This window comes from Falco naumanni, chromosome 7 (genome assembly GCF_017639655.2).
Source record: "Falco naumanni isolate bFalNau1 chromosome 7, bFalNau1.pat, whole genome shotgun sequence".
Lineage (NCBI taxonomy): Eukaryota > Metazoa > Chordata > Aves > Falconiformes > Falconidae > Falco > Falco naumanni.
Window position 1 is genome coordinate 16,658,795 of NC_054060.1, and position 19,257 is coordinate 16,678,051.

Below are 19,257 nucleotides of genomic sequence, written 5' to 3' on the forward strand. Positions count from 1 at the left end.
CTGGGTTGATGTTTGGAATAAATCAGTTATTAGGCTTTTGTTTTGATCTGTGGGGTGTTTCTTTCAATTAAGGCTTAGTCTTGAAGAAAGAAGAGGTGGTAGAGCCAGTTTATGAACAAATGTAACTTCATGTCTCTTGGTTATATTGAAATTTTCTGGGAAGCAGTAGCATTCATGATGCAGTTACTGTTAGTCATGAAATCATACCTATGTTGCATTCTTTATTTATTGCAAATTAAAGATAAGTAAAAGCTTATAAAGCAGTGGAAGTATTAACTAACATACCCTCTTTTTTTATATATCCTGTAACTGAGTCAGATTATATCTCATTTTATATAGTTTCATGCTTTTCCTGTTCTTTGCAAGATACCTCGCTTCAGAATGTAACTGTGGAAGTGAGGTGCTAATCTTAGCCTCGTAATTTGGCAGTTTTCTGAGGTTTTTCTTCTTCAAGTGTAAAGATGTATGGTAAACATTCTGTACAGGACAGGTTCTCGTGAGAAGACTCATTACTGATCTTATGATAAAAACATTTTTGGAAAATTTACATGGATGCTGAAGGAACACTCTTATTTTCAATATGTAAAGGAAATAAACATTAGGGTTTGGGTAAGAGCAGTACCAGCGCTTCCAATTCAGGTGTTTAGTGCCCTTGTATTTAGCATCCGTGTGCTTGGCTGGGGGGTGTAATTTTGAGCTCTATAATCCTGCTGTAGCTGTTGGTCCAGTGTTGGTTCTGATTGTGTTGACTGCCTGCAGCTTTGAGGTGTGTTTACTGGTATAGAATAAAGTAATTATTGAAACTGCATGAGCTTGCTATCTCCTAGTCATAGTTTTCAGTTTAAAAATAAACTGCTACTTGGACTAGGCTTTATTTGTGAAGGGAGGAGTGTATCCCAGAGAAGATAAGGAAGGATCAAGCCAAAGTGGTGTGGCTAAAACATGGTTTGTTTATTGTTGGTTTCCTTTTCTTGTTTTTCTTTCTTAAAATGAACTGGAAAAAGCTCAGACGCAAAATCACACTTTTGCAATTTAAAATTGACCCTGGGCAGCTTGTGTGTTTCCAGAGTCACACCTGATAATGTTAGGGAGTTTCTCCTTTCTTGCAAGCGAGTTAATCTGTGTTGGTTTAAGGGAAACTATTAATTTAGACTCTGAAAAGTATACTTCCTTAATTAAAGACAGAGCTTTCACATTTTTCTGAGAGGATACCTCATTTTATATTAACATTAACACAACTTGAGTTACTAACTCTTTTCCATACCCAGCTTGCTGCACTGTATACATCAGATCAGTAATTCATCTTCTGGATTGAATTTCCTGTGTTTTTTGTCTCAGTACAGGTTTTCCTGGTGATTAGAAAAGGAAACGAGAATATTCTTTCTTTGGGGGAAAAAAAATGCAAAATACCAACTGTCATTTTGAGAAGCATTGGTGATCATTTACAGCCTCATGTCTGATGATGAAACAAGGCTTAAATAACAAGGACAGAAATAGTGGAGTGTTAGCTTACTGACTAAAAAGGTTTGTCTCTTATTCTTCCCAACAGTTCTGTGACTTGCCTTGGGGTGTTGATGGTGTTCCTCTTTTCCTGGAACTTACACCAAGTGCTTTATCGAACATAGTCTAATGTAAAAAGTTCATGGTTTGATAGAACTGCAAATTTTGGCCCAAATACATTTGAATTCTTTCATCAGTGTTCTGAAAATGACTCGGACACGTTTGTACATTGAGACCAACTACATTTAGATCAACCTAGTGGGAGAGCATAGGATACAGATCGAACTCTTGCAGTACCTACAGTAAAGACATTTAATCCTGTAGCAACCTCCTCTATTTTAAAAAGTGTTAAATTGATGAAGGCTAAACTTCCAAATTACGGTTTCAGCAAAGTGTGTAAGTTTTCTAACGGTCCGGCTGTGTGCCAATGATCCAAGATACCCAAGATGTGGCCTGTATGTAACAGGGAATGGAAATCACGTGGAGGCGGACAGCCTTCAGTCAGCAACTTGACTTGACAGGCCTGTGGTTTTTAGGGAGGGCTGGCACTTGCAGAAGTGTTTGGGCTTATGGTGAAGGATAGCCAGCCCGAGCTAAAGTACTGTAGAGGTGAAATGGTCGGCATCTAGAATTAACACGCGGAGTCCTTAGCCCAGTGAACTATAGGTTCCCAGTCTAGGATGTGAAAGCTGCCTTAAGGAAAAAAATATGTCAATTCACCTAACGAGGGTGTATAAAGTACACGAGGGTGTACAGTCCCCGGTGAGTATTTATGGTAGGTTTATAAAAGATTTTAGAAGTGGTTTGTACAGTGAAAACACTAATTCAGCCTTGACCTGTCACTGTGTGACTAGGCACTGCTATAAAACCAAAAGTTTTAGTTGTTTCAGGTAAGAGGGAGATCAGATTCCCTGAGGAAACAAGTTTTCTTGTTCTGAAGTAGGATGTGCAAATCAAGCATGCTTGGGAAGGAAAGGTAGACAAGTATCTTCAGGAAAAAATACAGGAATTTGTCCTATAAAGTTACCAAGACTGGTCTTCATTTCAGCACGCAGCGAACTGTCCTGTTACAGGGTGTGCCTGGTCACTCCGTATTAATTTCAGGTCTGTACTGAAACTTTTCCAAGAATTTATGGAACAAGCCAGCAAGCAGCAATACAGCCGCCTTACGGGCGGGTTGTGGATAGGGTCTGTCAGAGCCCAGAGCGAGGAGTGCAGCCTTATAACGGGCAGCAAGTGCTGGTGCCCAGTCAGCTTCTGTGAGCTGGTTTAACCTCCAGCTTAGGAGAGCAAAGTCCAGCCGAGCCCAGCACCCTTAAGGCATTGCTAACCCCTGGGTCCGAGTATTCCAGTATGGGATTATGTCTTCAGCTGTACTCGAGCGCTTTTTCTCTTGCAGTCATGTTTAGTCATGGATAGCGGGATATATATAGTGAATACATTGATTTTTATCTTGACAGCCAGCCAACTTCATCTGGTTGCCCGTACTCTAGAGGCATGTTGGATAGGACGTTGCTGTAAATAAAGAGGTTTGATAGGTATTAAAATATCCACATCTGAGTTAAAATATACTTAATTGCAATGGGATGAAAAAATGACAGGGAAGGGCAATGAATATTCAAGGACAGCAGGAGTTGTCCTATATTGGCCGAAAGAGACCCAGAGTTTTCTGCAGCTCTAACTGGCCCTGTTCTTATCACAGGAGTAACATCTGCGCATCTATTTAGGTTATTTATAGTGCTTGTCTGGTTGATAATGAGGCTTGTGACTGCTGTAACCATTTAGGTAATGTTTTCCCAGGACCTCCACTGGCAGGTGGCTGCTTTTCTGCTTTTGGAATAGAGTGTGGTAGAAAGCTCCTTCCGAAGGGTCCCTTCCTGCCCATCAGGTCGGGTCAGTGGTTTGATGCTGCCGGCAGCTCAGTCCACTGAGCTGTATTTTCCTGTGATCCAAGTGGTCTGCGTTTTCTTTTGGAAGCAGTTCCTTCCCAGTTGCCATGGGTGGAGGCTTTTCTGTTGTGAGCTGAATGATACTGCTATTTTCACAGCGGCAGAGCACAAGGCATTTTTTTTATGTAAGAGCAAAGACTTGGAGGTTTCATACCTCTGCTGTTGTTAAGGGCCTTGTCAACAGTGAGCTCTGGGAAGCTCCTCAGAACTGTTAATTGCTGTAATTGCAGGTATGGTTAGGCTTGTAGAGCCACAGAGTATCTCGAGTTGGAAAGGACCCATAAGGATCATAGAGTCCAACTCCCTGCTCCTCACAGGACTACCTAAAACTAAACCGTATGACTAAGAGCATCACCCAGGTGCTCCTTGAACTCAGACGGGCTTGATGCTGTGGCCACTTCCCTGGGGAGCCTGTTCCAGTGACTGACCACCCTCTTGGTGAAGAACCTTTTCCTGAAGTCTGAGCTTGCCCTGATGCAGCTTCATTCCAGCTGCTGGTGTCCTGTCGCTGGTCATCGGAGAGAGGAGATCTGCATCTGCCCCTCCGCTGCCCAGGGAGGCTGTGGGCTGTGTGAAGTCACCCCCTAGAGCTGCCTGCTGCGTTCTAGGATGTGTCATTTTAGATTGACTGAATTAATTGTAAATAATAGGAGCATGGACTTCATCTGCTTCAACGACTGGTGTTTTGATAATATCTTGAAATACTTTCTTCTGAAAAAAACCTTGTTCAGAGAAGTTGCTAGAGAATATTGATAGGCTTTTCTTTGCTAAGAAGGAGATGCTGTGCTCTATTGTTGTGGTCCCTGTGTTGATAGTACATATGGCTGTGGGAGATCCCTCCACTACCAGTGAGCCAAATTTTGTATGAGGGGTAGATAAGGGGGGGACTGGTATTTTATCAGTTCCATTTTTTTCATGTATATTCATATCTATGAATGTATATTTTCCATATAATCCTCATGTCTTTGGACATGGTCAAAAACTTTCTTTGTATCTACAGGTGAAAAGGCTTTCTGAACTTGATTGCAAAGTGACCACACTTAAAATGAGAACATTTCGCTGATCTGTGGATGTGTTACCCTTTTACAAATCCTGTTTGATCTCTTGGAACTAAATAGGATTATTCTGTCTCTCAGACTTTCTCAAACACTAAACCTGGAGTAGCTGCTGGCGTGTAGTAGGCAACACCATGTATGTGGTTGTCTCTCCAAGATTTAGTCCTTTCACAGCATGACATTATTGGGTGCTGGGGAGAACTAAACCTGTGAATGCTGCACTGCCAGTTTGAAGACTTGAGTCATCTTGTAATTTGGCACGATACTGGACTTCAGGGCTGTCATGTTCCTTAGGTATTTTCTACCTCTGCTCCTGTGTTTTTAAATTTTAGGACAACTTTCCCTTCAATTAGCCAGCAAAGGTTTTGAGTAAGCAGGATTATCGGAGCTCTTTCAAGTCAATTTAAATGTCCTTAATACATGTGACTGACATTTGTTAAAGGCAGTTTTGGATTTACGTCATGTGAATTATATAAATGCGTAATGCGTTGTGATTGCAATATGTTCATTACAAATACTTACAGCTCTGCATAAGGCACTTTAGCTGCATGGAGCAGTGCTTTTAAACGTGATTTCTGTCTCTGAACTTATTTGCAAGGGATCCACACCACCTAACGAAGAAAAGCTGGCCAGCTGTGAATAGGCTTTGTCGGCTGTGCAGAAGGCTAATGCTACTGGCAAAAACTGAGGCTGCACATGGGAAAAGGTTGAGAGTGCTGACCCGGACACTTGGGACGGTTCATAGTTTTGGATGTAGTACTGGGTATGACAGTATTTTGCGTCTGAAATACACTTGGCTGCGTAGAAAGAATGCAATTCCCAGAAAAGCTGGAAGTTTTTTTAAGGGAAGAAAGCATTTTGAGGCATGTTTCATAAACACCTTTGAGCCCGTCTTTATCCCCTCTTTGTTTTTGCCTTCCTTTCACAACATCTTATTAAATCTTTTCAGACCTTCCTAGGCCAAACAGGTTTTTGTTGTTACACAACGTCATCCAAGGTGTGCTGGCGGATCAGCATTGGCGGTGAGCTAGAAACAAGAGCTCAAGGTTTTTGACACAGTTAAGAAGACAAGGTGTAACATTTGAGTTGGGGATCTCTGGTTGTAGTTTGACAGATGCATTGCATGCTGCAGGGCTGAACTCTGAGCAAACAAGCATTTTTTTCAGCAGACTGTGATTATAAAATTTAAAAAGGCTACACAGCTTTCAAAAGTTGTTGGAGATTTTAGGTAAATTGGCTTTTTTAAGGCCTTTGCTATCGAAGGGGTCCAGCTTTTAGATGTTTGTTAAATCGGGTTGTATGGGTGTTTCAAAAACCTGAAAAGCCTTAAAATTCAAGAAAGTCTGAAATAGATGGAATAGATGGGGGGAAAAATCTGTTGTTCTGGAAGCAGAGAAATAGCAGAACTCTTAACAGGTGTTTGATCTAGCAGAGGGGCTTTGTTGGATGGAGCTGTGGCTGTCTGAATCTGCAGTGCTTGCCACCTTCCCTGGGCAGAGCCCTGCAGGACCGTGCAAGGGAGATGTACAGAATGTGTAGGGGGGAATGAAGGCACAAGTCACAGTCGTTTGTAGTGTATATTATATCTTGGTCTTGTACACAGGGGTTTGCTGCACCTGAGTTTGAGAGGCGGAATGTTATATCTTGTTCTTTGGAAAATGTGGTAATTAATGAAGTGGGCTCACAAATGAAAAAAACCCAAGCATGCCCTGTCTTCCTATAAACACACACTAATTACTCAGAAGTACACAAGCTGTCTGCCAGACGGATGTGTTTTTCAGGACATGATTCCAGATGGTTCTTTCTAAACCATACAAATATATGTATTTTAGAACTGGTAACAAAGACGACTGTAAAATAAACTGAAAACTTGCATAAAAAAAATTAGAACGCATACCAATAGAATTTAGGCTGAAAAATTATTTGTATCCAACAACAAAAGTATGTGATACTTCACATATGTGCACACGCACAGATTCTGTGTCTTTGCCAGCTCCAGGCTGGGCCCTGCCCGTGGGTCACACCAGCCCCACACAGCGCTGCAGCCTGGGGCGAGCGGCTGGGCCCTGCCCGGCGGGAATGGGCCTGGGGGGCTGCCTGGGCCGGCTGGGCATGAGCCCCCCGGGGGCCCGGGTGGCCGAGGAGGCCAGCAGCGCCCGGCTTGTGTCAGACACAGCGTGGCCAGCGGGGCCGGGGCAGTGACCGTCCCCCTGCGCTGGGCACTGGTGCGGCCGCCCCTCGAATCCTGGGGTCAGCGCTGGGCCCTCACTGCAGGGGGGACATTGAGGGGCTGCAGCGTGTCCAGAGCCGGGCAGGGGCTGGGGAAGGGGCTGGGGCACGAGTCCCACGGGGAGCGGCTGGGGGGGTTCAGCCTGGAGAGGAGGGGGGCTCAGGGGGGACCTCATCGCTCCCCACAGCTGCTGCAAGGGGCTGCAGTGAGGGGGGGTCGGTCTCTTCCCCCAGGTCACAAGTGACAGGACAAGAGGAACCGGCCTCAAGTTGCGCCAGGGGAGGCTTAGATTGGGGATTAGGAAAAATGTCTTCGCTGGAAGGGTGGTCAGGCACTGGCACAGGCTGCCCAGGGGTGAGGTGGAGTCACCATCCCTGGGGGTATTTAAAAAACACACAGATGCGGTGCTCGGGGACATGGTTTAGTGGTGGGTTGGCAGTGCTGGGTTAACAGTTGGATGTGATGCTGCTCTCAAAGGTCTTTTCCAACTGAAATGGTTCTATGATTTGCACCCCACCAATTCAACCAAGCTGTGCATCCCTGCGCGTGCAGCATGCTGGGTGCCGAGTGGAGCCCTGTGCTAGTGCAGCACGGCTTCTCGCGCCCGGCTGGCCCGTGCTGGCCGGCCACATGCCTGTCTTCCCCTATTAGTCATTTGTTTATCGTTCCATCTCGATGGCTGAGCTTTTGTGGTATGTTTCTGCTCTCGCTAGGCAGGGCTGCACTTTTCCGTGTATGAAATGTTTGACTGTTGCATAAGTTATGGCCTGGTAAGTGTTTTTCAGGCGAGGTGCAATTCTGTTCTGCTCCAAGACTGTGAGTTCACAGGCAGGATCCTGTGGCTGTTGATAGCACTGGGGTTTATCCTGCGCGTGAAGCCTCGCCGAGGCTCAGGTTGTGAGTTTGGGGCCGTGGTGTGACATGGCAGGGGAGGACCAGCTGGGGGGCCTGCTGTTAGATGGATGGGAGCATAGCTTACAAATTTTATGAAAAGTTTACTTAAATGTTTAGAAAGCAGGAAAATGTTTGCTGAGATGTATAGAGTTGCAGATGTATGGCCAAAATTCTGCAGGACGGAATACTGAGTGCTTTGCTTGGTTCTTGGGTTGCTCAGCATGAAACATCCATGGTTTTAGGTTCATAGAAAAATGGGTTTGGAAGTGGAGCTCCATGCTCTGAGACAGGATAAACTTGATGTAAGCCTTCCTGACAGCTTTCAACCTGTAAATTCTCAGTGATGATCATGCTGTTTAGCTGTCTCCAGTTTTCCAAAGGTTTTTTGAATCTTAGCTCACCTTTTGCTACAGCTTCAGTCAGTACATTCTCTGCTTTTGGGAGACAAGGACAAGCTGCAAGTTTCATAGCTGTTTTTTGACCTTTTTTAAAGATGTGGTGGTGTCTCTCACCGAGTTGTGGACCACCGAGCTCTTGCCAGCTCCCATTTGTTTGGACTTCTGGATTATTCCTGCCTCTGGAAAAAAAACCCCGTATCCTGAGTCCTTACAGCGTAAAGGTCTTGTCTGTCTGTATGTGAGGAGACTGTTTTGTGAAGGTGAAGCGGGCTGCGCGTTGCATGAGGTCATATGGAGATGGCAGGTGACATCTCTGAGCTTTGGTGTGACCCTTGATAACACCTTGGCAGAGCTCTGATGTGAAAAGCTTAGATTGCTGCTTTGGGCTGGCTATAACCTGCCCGTGTCGCCGTTCATCAGTTTTAGGGTTTCAGAAGGGAACGGGGCAGATTAGGAGAGCAGCACATGAAATTCTTGTCATTGGGCAGCTTTTTGGTTCTTGTGACCGGTTTCCATGGCAGAAAAATACACAGCTTTGGTTAAACCTGTTATGTGTGACTTTGTTGTTGTGCTCTAAAATGGTTCCTGTATTTAACAGCAGTGTTGAGCCGTGTAAAATCTGCTGTTGCCAGATAGCGAGTGGGTGTTGTGCCAGTGTGTTTGTGCAGATAGGAACTGCTCCGGCAGCTGAAGGGCAGCTGGCAGCTTTCCTGCCTTGTCATGCATGCTGGCGCGCGTGCTCTGCTGCCTGGTGAACTGATTCACCGCACCAAAATAACGTGCTGGGCCGGGGTGTTCTTGTGAACCCCACTGGCATGTCAGCATGATCAGGGTAGAAAATGACTTTGCCTTCAGTTTGCACCTGGGAGTTGGGAGTTTGTGTATTATTAATACGGAATAAGAGGGGAATTTGTATTTTGCTGAAGATCCCAGCATATGCTGGGACTCCTCTTGTCCAAAGCCATGCATCTTTGGGAAAATAAGTTAAGCAGTGATTTTTTGCTGCCAGATCTACCAAGGTGATCCCACAGGTGTGTTTCCTTGGGGTTCGGTGCAAATATAGGGGCTTGCGTACCATGTGTGCTTTTCCACTAGCAAAAGAACTCTTGTAATCCCAGTGCTGATCAAATTACAATCTGTTCAATAGCAACACCTCATGGCAGTTTTTCTTTCTTTTTCTGAAAATCTGCCGACTCTACAGCACAAGAAGAGCGGTTCACAGCTGCCGTTTGGAGAAAGGTGGCGGCAAGGAAGGGTTTCAGATTTTGTAGGGGTGAGGGGTGTCCTTAGGGAATGTTTGTAGTAAAAGCCTGATCATTTCCCCGCCAGCAAATCCGAGGTGCTACTTTCTGAAGCGGAGGGATAGCTCACATAAATCCCATTCCTGTGGTGGATGTGGGCAGCCTGTTGCACTACAGCAGCTCTGGGAGCAGCCTCAGAGGTACCGGGGCAGCCATGCAGACCACCTTCTTGCCAGGGCACTCTCTCTGCTGCGTTCCCCCTCTTCGCTTTGGGTCCTCCAGCTTCTCTACAGAAGTCAATAGTGCTGTCGTCTTTCTGCTTGCGCTACATTCTGAGGCAAAGTGGGTATTTAGCAATGGTTTTAATCTTGAAGTAAAATGTTGTCACGTTTGTTTCTGTTTTCAAGAGCAGCTGAACACCTTGTTTCTCTCCCACCTCCTTCCACTTCCCCAGCTCTCTGTCACAGGCTGCTGAGGTGCAGAGTTGCTCTATCTGTGACTGCTTTTAACTGATAAGAGTTAATCACCACCTTTTGCAAAATGGCCTGCAATGTCTTTTCTCTCTCTTGCTCTTCTGCTGGCCTGCGCTGTTCTCCTTCATTTTGATTTATAGCTCTGCACGTGGGTATGTTAATGGAAAAACCTTGAAGGGACAGATTGTGTATGCTCAGACAGCCACTTCAGGAAGAGTTGCATTTAGCTGCTTAGATTTCCATGTATGTACTGCATTATGGCTCAGTGGAGCAACCAGGCTGTGCATTTAATTTAGTAAATGTCTTTCCTAACCTGTCACAGTGCTGCTTGTTTTCACTAGAGCATATGCTCTGATGGGGGCTGTTGATTCAGCAAAAATGATGATAGCCAGTAGAGCTATCAAATCCTCCAGAAATAGTTTATCACATAAATTATTCAGTGACTCTTGCGGGTTCTTATCACATAATGTGTTTGACCACTCGGAGGTTGGTGTGCTCCTGTGCAGAAGCTTGCTGAGGGGCCTTTTCTGCTTCGTCCCCTTTGGTGCAGGCACAGAGGTTTCCCGTGCTCCTCACGGGAGGTACAGGTGGGGAGGGGAGAGGCTGGAAGCTCTGGGAAAGTCTTGGAGTCCTCTTAAAACAATTTCCAGTTGGAGCCTTCCAGTGAGCGAAGCCATAGAGAGCCCCTTGGAGCTGCGAACTGTGCATGTTAAAAAAGTTACCGCTCACTTTTGCCCAAGAGTTGGGCACTGCGGGAGTTGTGCCAGCAGAAGGGATCATGGAAGGTGCACTGGGTGGTGACCAGCTAATGTGGCTGGCTGTGCCCAGAGCTGGGCTTGCGCAGCTTCTGGGGCTAAAGGAGCTGTGGGAGGGGGAGGTGACCTCCAGCAGAAGCCAGCGGGTCCACTGGTGGTTCAGGCAGTGAGCGTCTGGCCGGGTTGCAGTGTAGGGTTGCACCAGCTCTGCAGCAGCAAACCAGGTCAATAGGTTCTCATGCACTCCAGTAATTTGTTCTTGCCTCCTGCCACAGCAGCTGTAGAAATCAAGACATTTAGGTTCAGAAGTCTGTGGCGGGTCTCTTTGGGTGAAGAGATTGTGTGTCTCATGGTTTTCTACAGAAGGTTTGTTAGCTGTCTGATGTGACACATCTATACTTGTGTCAGGGCTTGTGGGTTTTGGGGTTTTTTGTTTTCTGGGCCAGGTAAGTTATTCATGCAATTCATGTAAACCTTCTATGATACTGATAAATGGGTTATATACCAGGTACTGAGGGCACTGTGTAAAACTGCACTTAAGAAAGATCTTTTGTTGTCTTCTGTGGTTGTCCCTGCCACCTGCCTGATTTGACACTGTCTCCCCATGGGAGCAGCCTTTTCCCTTCCCCAGTGCCGGAGTCGGCCTACTGGGGATGTGCAACATCAAACCACCTCCTGATGCTGGTGGGTGGCTTGGATGTTGATCTTGGTAAAGGTAGGCAGTAACAGGGATGGGTATGTTGGGAGTGGCAGAGAGACCCCCAGGACTTTGGATTTTTTTCCCAAAGGGACCTTTGTTGAGTTACATTTGAAATAGTTGGCTTATCCCTCCTCTAGTAGCTGGCTGCTGGGCAGTGCTTTTAATGTATGAACATTGTAACAACATGGTGAAAATCCCGGTTTCCCTTTCAGAAGGGAAAGATCAAGCCTGCTTATCTGCCTAGGGGGGTATCTCTGCACTGCATGGAGGTGTGTTCCCTCGCGGGCCCAGGCTGGAAGGCAGGCTGTCCTCTGCAGGCACCCAGCGCTGTCCTTGCCTGTTGGGCACTGCCTTTTCCCTCAGGCTCTGCAGCTTCTCCCAGCAGCTTCTGCAGTATTTTAATCCAGTGCTGCTTGGGATGGTGAGTAGCCAAAGTGGCTGGTTAACCCTTGCTCTGCCAGCCCAGCACTGTTTCCTTGGCGTTGAGATGCCTCCTAGTTGGTGCCTGGTGGAAATGTTGGTTTCTGTGGTGATTTAGATGCATCCGCTCTTGCACCCTTTTTGAAACAGTCATTAACGAGATGTGGGTCCTCTCCGATACATGAAGAAAGGTGGTGGCAAGCGGAGAAGGTGAAGCTGTAATCCTGGCCTTGCTCCAGGATGCTGTCGTGGGTGTGCGGAGCTTAGGAGGCACCGTTGACGGGGTCACCTCCCACAGCGCTGTACTTTTCCATGGCCACTCATTTGAAAAAGAGGGGAGATGAGGCTTCCCTTGAAGGGGTCTGGGATACACAGGGGTCTGCAGGCTCTGCTTCACTGCCCAGCTTGGGAGGGCTCTCAGGGGACTTGTCCAGCTGAGGACCTGCAGAACAGCCTGCTCCTCAGCCTGGTCAGTGCTGCTGACTCCGTTGTGGTGGTTCGGTGGGAATCTGTGGGGTGAAGGACAGGGCTGTTCTTGCAGTGGGCTGGTGTGGGTGTAGTTTCATGGGGCAAGCACTTCGGTGGCAATGTTCCCCGCTCCACCCTTGGCTTCTCATCCCAGCTTCTGGAACTGAGTTAACCTCCCCTCGTGGTGATGCAACTGTGCGTGGGACTCTGCACTGAGCAGGTCTGCGTTTAAAGCAGAACACAAAACTGATTTTATCTTTCTTGCTTTTAATATTATTAATTTTAAGACCTAGATCTCTTCCTCAGTTAGTGAAGCCCCATAAAAAGTTCTGTTGCTGACAGCCCGAGGGGGAGCCTGGTGTGAAGTGAGAAGGAGATGTCAGCCACTTCTGCTGCCCAAGCGGGGTGAACTCCACCTTGCTGCAGAACCAGGCAGGATTTTCATCTTCTTGGTGACTGATCATCCCTAGGTTAGGTGGACCTCACAAGTGTGAGTTTGTGTGGCAGTTTGTGCCGCTCTACCATCTTGTACACTGAGAATTCAGCAAACTGTTTGGAGAAGGAAGGATTTGAAAGTCACAAGCCAAGAGCTAATTGTCTCCTAAAGTTACCTCGGTGCCTGTAACCACCACTCATCCCATGCCTCTTAGCTCTTAATGGGGTGGGATTCAGCCTGCTCTTAATACATTGGCCTGTGTAGGGAGAACAGGGGGGAACTGCCGCTGATGAGAATGTCTCACGTACTAAAATGTGACTCAAGGTGCAGCTCAGTGCCATGTTTTCTTTAGCAACAAACCCTTTTGACAAAACAAACCCAAGCCACTTGACAAAATTACTTCTGCTCCAACAGTCTGGTTGCCTCCCTCGTGCTGCTTTGCTGATAGATCTACCTGTGGGGCTACAGTCTGAGTGGGAGTACTGAAATAATCAGTTTATTTTTAGAAGAAATCCTTTTAAAAAGAGGAAAATTTGTTCCTGAACTAAACTCCTTCATTTGTGAGCTGTAGCATCCTTCAGCATCTGATAATATTCCAAAGCAGTAGAGAGCATTACTGGCCTTGCAAATGTGTGTCTGAGAAATCTATCTCCACCCTGAAACCAGGGGGGAGGAGAGGAGGCACTGTATTTTTGGCAAAGGTTCCTTCGTGTATTTACATTTTCTGCTGAGACGAATTGTCTGTAATGGCCAAATTGGAGTGATTCAGTTCGTTTGGGTTTTTTGTTTTTCTCTCCAGCCTTGTGGTAGCTCTGCAGCCCTGCACGGGGATGCAGATCTGAGGTTGTTTAAATACTGCTTACTTTCGCAGTTGTATCACAATCCTTCTGGATCTTTCCTCCTGCCAGTGAATCGATGCTTAAATATCTGTCGCCTGGCAAGCGTTCAAGTTAATTGTTAGGGTCAGCTTGTTGTTAATAGCTGAGAAGACCACGCTGGACTGCCTCGGCACCCTCAGGGCACGGGTACTAGCTGGCTTGGTGAAACACAGTTGGGAAAACCCCTCTAAAAGCCAGCTGTGGTACCAGTCTGTCCTTAGGAGAGGCGAATGAGGCAGGTGAAGCTTAGATGTGCACCACGGTGGTTCATCGGGGCAGGAGCTGATGCCCTGCTTCCTCAGGTAGATGTTTTGGAGCTGTTGTTGAACTTCCCGCTTTGCAGCACAGTCCTATCTCCCCCAGCAGCGCCAGGTCTCCCTCTCCGAGGGCAGCAGCACGTGTGGAGCGAGGGCAGGAGTCGCAGCAGTGATTCTGCTCCAGGTCAGCTGGCTTCTCCCACAGCCCCTGAGTTAGGGTGGCTCTGCCAGGCCCAAAGGCTGCCTGAAATCCCACGCTCGGGACAAAGCCCAACGCATGGAGCGGAGCAGCATGTTGCAGCAATAATCAGTGTGCCATGGTGGCTTAAAATAGCTGCTGCCCTGGGGCTGTTTGAGGAAGGACAGGGCTAGGAACCTGGGCCGCCTTCTCACAAACCTTCCAGCTGCACAGATGTGCCAGGCGGGCCGGCGTGGTGACTCCTAGGTGGGATCTGGGATCTGTTGAGAAACTGTGCCTGAGAAGGGAGCTGCTTGCGAGACTAAAGTTTACAGAACAAGGTGTAAAGCACATGGGCGGACATCACTGTAGGCATCCAAAGTCATGCCCCAGAAGGTATGTTGCTATTCTGACTTGCAGTTTACTTTCAAGATGTTACTCTGACCAGGATTTTTATTTTTCTTTTAGCAGCTGAATGAATGTGTTTCTCTCATGAGAATGCACTGTACCAGGCAGAAAGGAGTAACATCTGGAGTGATACTAATTCGGGCGGTGCCAGGCTTTTCATTGTCATGGCAAAGGGTCTTATGCGGCACGAAAATAAGATGAAATCTGCTACCTTTTCCATCACCAACTTCAGCAATAAATGCAGCATCCACCAAGGACTGCGAGTCCTGGCATTCGTTCTGAGAAAAGCAGTGACACTGCGGGGCCATAGCAGATGGGTTACACACAGGTAACTTAACCCAGCAATAGTAAGGGGAAACTGGCTTGAACATGAGAAGGTCATGTTGCGTTGCCTCTCTGGTTTCCCAAGCTAAGGCCCACTGTGTGTCCCTGAAAGACCTAGGTAAAGCTAAAATTAAGTCAGTCAGATAAATATTTATAGTACATATGTTAGGATATAATCCTCAAGGGGTCTGATTGCTCTCCCTGTGCTCCGCAATGTGCAAAAGGGGAAATAATAGTGCTATAAATACAGTCATGATTAGCTAGGTCATTACCTTAGGGTTGTTTATGGTCATTCTCTGGGGCTAGAGTTGCAGCAGTGAAAAAAAATTAACAGGGAACTGAAGAATCAGTAGAGGGTGATCCCTTTGCAAACGATACTTCAGTTACGAGGCTTCAGTTGTGCAACAATTCATCATTACAGTAGCAATCAGGTTTAAAGTCTTTGTATATGCAAGTCATGGCAGCAACTAAGTGTGGGGTTTGTACTGGCTGGTCAGACCATTTGTTGCAGTTTCTTTGGAGAAGCCTTGGCCATCAGCTCTTTTGGTTCGTTTGTGGTGGGTTTTTTTTTTTTAGTTTCTTTTCCCTAACATTAGAAAATAAAACCATACACAAGATTTTGAGGATTTAGATAAAAATAATAAAAGTATTGTTATTTTTCAACTGTCAGTTTTCCACACCGATCTACTTAGACAGCTTCTGAAGTATTTAATACACAAAGTGCAATTCAGTGCTGCTGAGTATGTGCTTCCCTGGAACAGGCTGCTCCAATTTCAGTAATAAAGTGGATAGAATTTGCAAGAATTAAACCAGGCTTGCATAGAAAGTAAAAGGATCTAACTTTCATACACCCATGATCCCCAGCTTCTGTAGGAAAAACTTTGAGGATAATGTACTGCTCCTTTTACCAAGAAGTTCCTGGTATGTGCAAGTCTTGCTGAGAAATGTTTAGTTTTTAATTTGATGCAATGATCCCCCCACGGAGGGAGGGAGGCTGGCTCCCTGGGTGGGGAATGTGGGGGTGTGCTTCCTGCCCGCAGCTGCACCAGCCTTTCTGCTGGCATGTTGGGAAGCACTCTCCAGAAGAGTCAGGAGGGAGTTGTGCAGAACGATGCTTGCTTTATTTTCTGAGGGGGAAGCCCAGCATGCATGCAGGGACTCTTCATCCATCCTTTTTCCTGTCCGGTAGCTTGAGCCCAGGTTACCTCCTTAGTGTCATTTAGTCTGTACTTGTTAGACCTTAGCAACCTTGCTGCTTTAATTCCTGTTTCTCTAGAGTTAACTCTGAAGTTAAGTTTCTGTACAATAGCAACTTTTATAGCCGTGGAGACGTTTTGGATAAGCGTGTATTGTTTATCCTACACATGACACCAATCCTGAAATAAATCTGTTTAGCTGGTCCATGCATAGTGTTTTACTCTATGCAGATAGTACATAGGGTATCTTTAGGGTCACGACTATATTTAGTATGTCGTACTGAAACATCTGACAGCCAAAAGGTCTGAGTTGTGGGCACTCTGACTTTTGAGTATCAACAGCAGGCTGAAACTCTCTCCTGTGTCATTGGTGTTTGGGCTACATAAACAGCAAAGAATTGTTTCTGTTTGAATTTATGCCATCGCTCTCTTGCTGATTTTCAGCTTCTCCATGACAATAGGAGCTCTGGGAGAGAAGGAATAAAATCTCTTTCCTTCGTGGAATGTAGTAGCAATGATGTGGATGAAGTAAGTGGACAAAGTGTGCTGTGAGCTGTGTTCTGGCCTGGGACTCCTTGGGTCTACAGCCAGTTGTCCCAGTGTATCTGAATATGCATACACCTGTGGTTGTCAGCGTGATAGAGAAGTACCCTGTAACAGGGACCAAGCAGCTTGCCCTCACCTGGAAAGAGAATGTCATTTCTCTACTGTAAATCATGTTTGGCACAAGTTTTATCTAGTTTCATCATTCATCTTCACACCTAACTTCCTACACTCTTTTTCCTTTGACCTTTGTTTTGGATCTTGCTTTTGTGGTTGTATATTGTTGTGTTGCATGGGCGGCTGCAGTCACTCCCCAAACACCTGCTGAGCTCTGGAAATTTTATCACAGATCAGTCAGTGTCACGTGGTGGGACTAGATTATACTGAAAGAAAATCCTCTTTACGTCTCTTTTTTTTTTTTTTTTTTTTTTTTTTTCCCTTCCCCCCCTTAGGTGAATAGCTGAAAACAGCCTTGTTCAAACAGACCTCCCACAGAAGCCTGTACGAGTCTGGCAGACATTAGAGATGGAATAAGTGCTTCATGAATTGGTTTCGACCCTCTGATAGTTCGTACCAGCATTAAAAAAAAAAAAAAAAAAAAAAAGCCGCTACCCTTTCTTCACTGAAGAGCTTTCAACTTTGTACTTGACAACTGCATTTATCTGATCATGTACAACAAGACTGATTTTCATGCAATTTTGTTCTGATGTCAAGCCATAAAGCAGCCTGCAGTCTGATCCCAGAAGACCTTACCCAGCACTGGCTGCTGGCTGCAGCAAACAGTGATTTCTTGCGAATAATTAAATCCCTGGGGAGCATCAATTGCTGGGTTCCTAATATCACATTTAGATAAGAAGGAGGAACTGTAGGTGATGCGGGACAATTGCTTTGAAGAATCTGCTGTCTCTTTAAAGCACTTTCTAACTGAGGGTAGATATCTATCAAATCTTCCTCTTGCCAATTAAATTTAAGGCTGAAATTGTTGCTACTGTAGAGCTTCAGGAGGTCCAGCCGTGCATCAGTACATCAGCTGGTTGCTCCAGTCATCTTCTGGATTGGTGCAGGCTAAGGCTGCGGTCAGATGAGTCCAAAGTACCCCAGACCTGACGCGCTCTCCCCGCTCCTGGCACCCTTCAGTTGCAGGTACCAGGGCTAAAGCTGGAGTCAAACCTTTCTTGGCAGGTGCAGCCTATTCCATCCCTGCTCAGGGCAGCCCCATGCTCAAAGCCCATGCTCACAGCATGTGACAGGCTTCCCCGAGCATGTACTCACACTTGCCCCTCACATCAGGAGTGGAAACTTGATGCATCTTGAGCCTTCAAGTCGGAGCAGGGGTGCTTACCCCCCTCTACACATCAAACACTCGTGTTTCAGAAGAGCTAAACACTCGCAGATTTTGCCACAGCTAATGGGAGCTGTAGTAAGAGCTTGGCAATCATGGAAATCAAGCCTTCAATTGCACTCCTGGGAATGAAAGGAGGTGGCTTATCCTGCCATGAACCATTAAAGGCCCCGGTAGTGCGGTGGAAGTGGTTTGTAATAGCAGGAATTCATTTGTTAATAAATTTCCCCTTGCTTGTCCTGTTGCTAATTCCGAGGGTTTCCAGTGCAAGCTCTGCTGTGGGGTGGCCGGTGCTCAAGCTGGGGAAACGCAGCCAAGTGTTTCAGGGATCTTGGTGGTATCGTGATTCTGAAAAAAAGCTTCCTAGCTCATTTTAGTGTAGATGGGGTAACAGATGTACCTATTTACTAGCTTGATTAGCAGTTTGTTTCCTTCTGGAGTATATGCTGTACAGAAAGAAGAGCGGCTGTAATATTTTTAGGAGAGTAAGTCTGAAGATAATAAATAGGAAAGAGGGACTGACTATATAAAACACTAACAGGCAACAGCCTTGCACTGACAGGGAGAAGAAAAATGTTTTAATGGGTTTCTCTGATTACTGAGGAAATCCCAAACTGTGTGTTTTTCTATTTTAGATATCAAAAATACAAAGGCATGGATCTGGAAGGCAGACAGACGGCTACTGGCATTCTTCAGCCTCGTCCAGGTCTCTTGCCAGCAGGAAGAGTCCTGCCAGGAAGAGTGCTCGTTGCTCCTGCAGCCCGCTGTGTAGTGGCAGTGTCCAGCACATGTCCCTTCATGCTCAGCACTGCTTCCCGGGCCCTCAGGCTCTGACTCTGTCTGATGGAGTAAGTGGCTGCAGCTGCAGTGTCACCTTGAGCCATCCCCTGGGCTTCTCAGGGCAGCAGGGGACGCGTGTCCATATCTTGGGGACTTCAGTTCCCAGCCAAGAATCTTAGTGCAAACCTGTCTTTGGCAGCAGCTGAGTGCTGAACTGGGAAATGAGCTGACCCAGATGCAGACCCAGGAGTGGTGGGAGGTGGCTAAGGAGGGTCATGCATCTTTGCGGGGCTGCAACCAGCTCTGCTGCAGCTCATCGGCTGGAGCCCAGCGTCAGCCTGCTCACCCCCACGTCTGGCTCCTGCTGCTGCATTTTCTGTTCTTGAATTTTCCCGTAACTTGTTTCTCCTGCTTATTTTTGGTCTCTTTATCAATTGGCCACAACCCCACTGCAGCCTGGCTCTTTGCCCCAGGGGTCCCCTCACCTAACCATCACTGCATTTGGGGACATTATGGCCATCATTTCCTCTGGCAGGAGGCAGAGTTTGCTGTTTGGTCTGTCACAGTGGTGGGTTTTGTGCAACGTGAACAACAGCTGGCCTTTCTGCTCTGCCACACAGTGCAGGATTGACTAGAAGTTGTTTTATAATTAAGCTGTAAGACAAGACATGCCGTGTGTTTGTGGGTAACTGAAGCGTGCTGTGAGTGATGGCAGTTTTGAGGCAGGAGGATAAAGCGACTCCAGTGTAATACTTGCCTGCCTGAAGTGCATTCCCAGAGCCTGCAGTATTTGTATAATAATCATGTTTAATGCTGCGTACTTAGCACTTTT

At 46.5% G+C, this 19,257-nt stretch overlaps 1 long non-coding RNA gene across 1 annotated transcript; it reads left to right on the top strand.

The window, feature by feature from the left end:
• The first annotated feature begins 7,179 nt into the window (after positions 1-7,179).
• LOC121091749 lies at positions 7,180-17,890 on the top strand. The gene is made up of 2 exons (XR_005829029.1): positions 7,180-16,288; positions 16,756-17,890. It is a non-coding gene; the product is annotated as an uncharacterized LOC121091749 (long non-coding RNA).
• Positions 17,891-19,257: the final 1,367 nt, after the last annotated feature.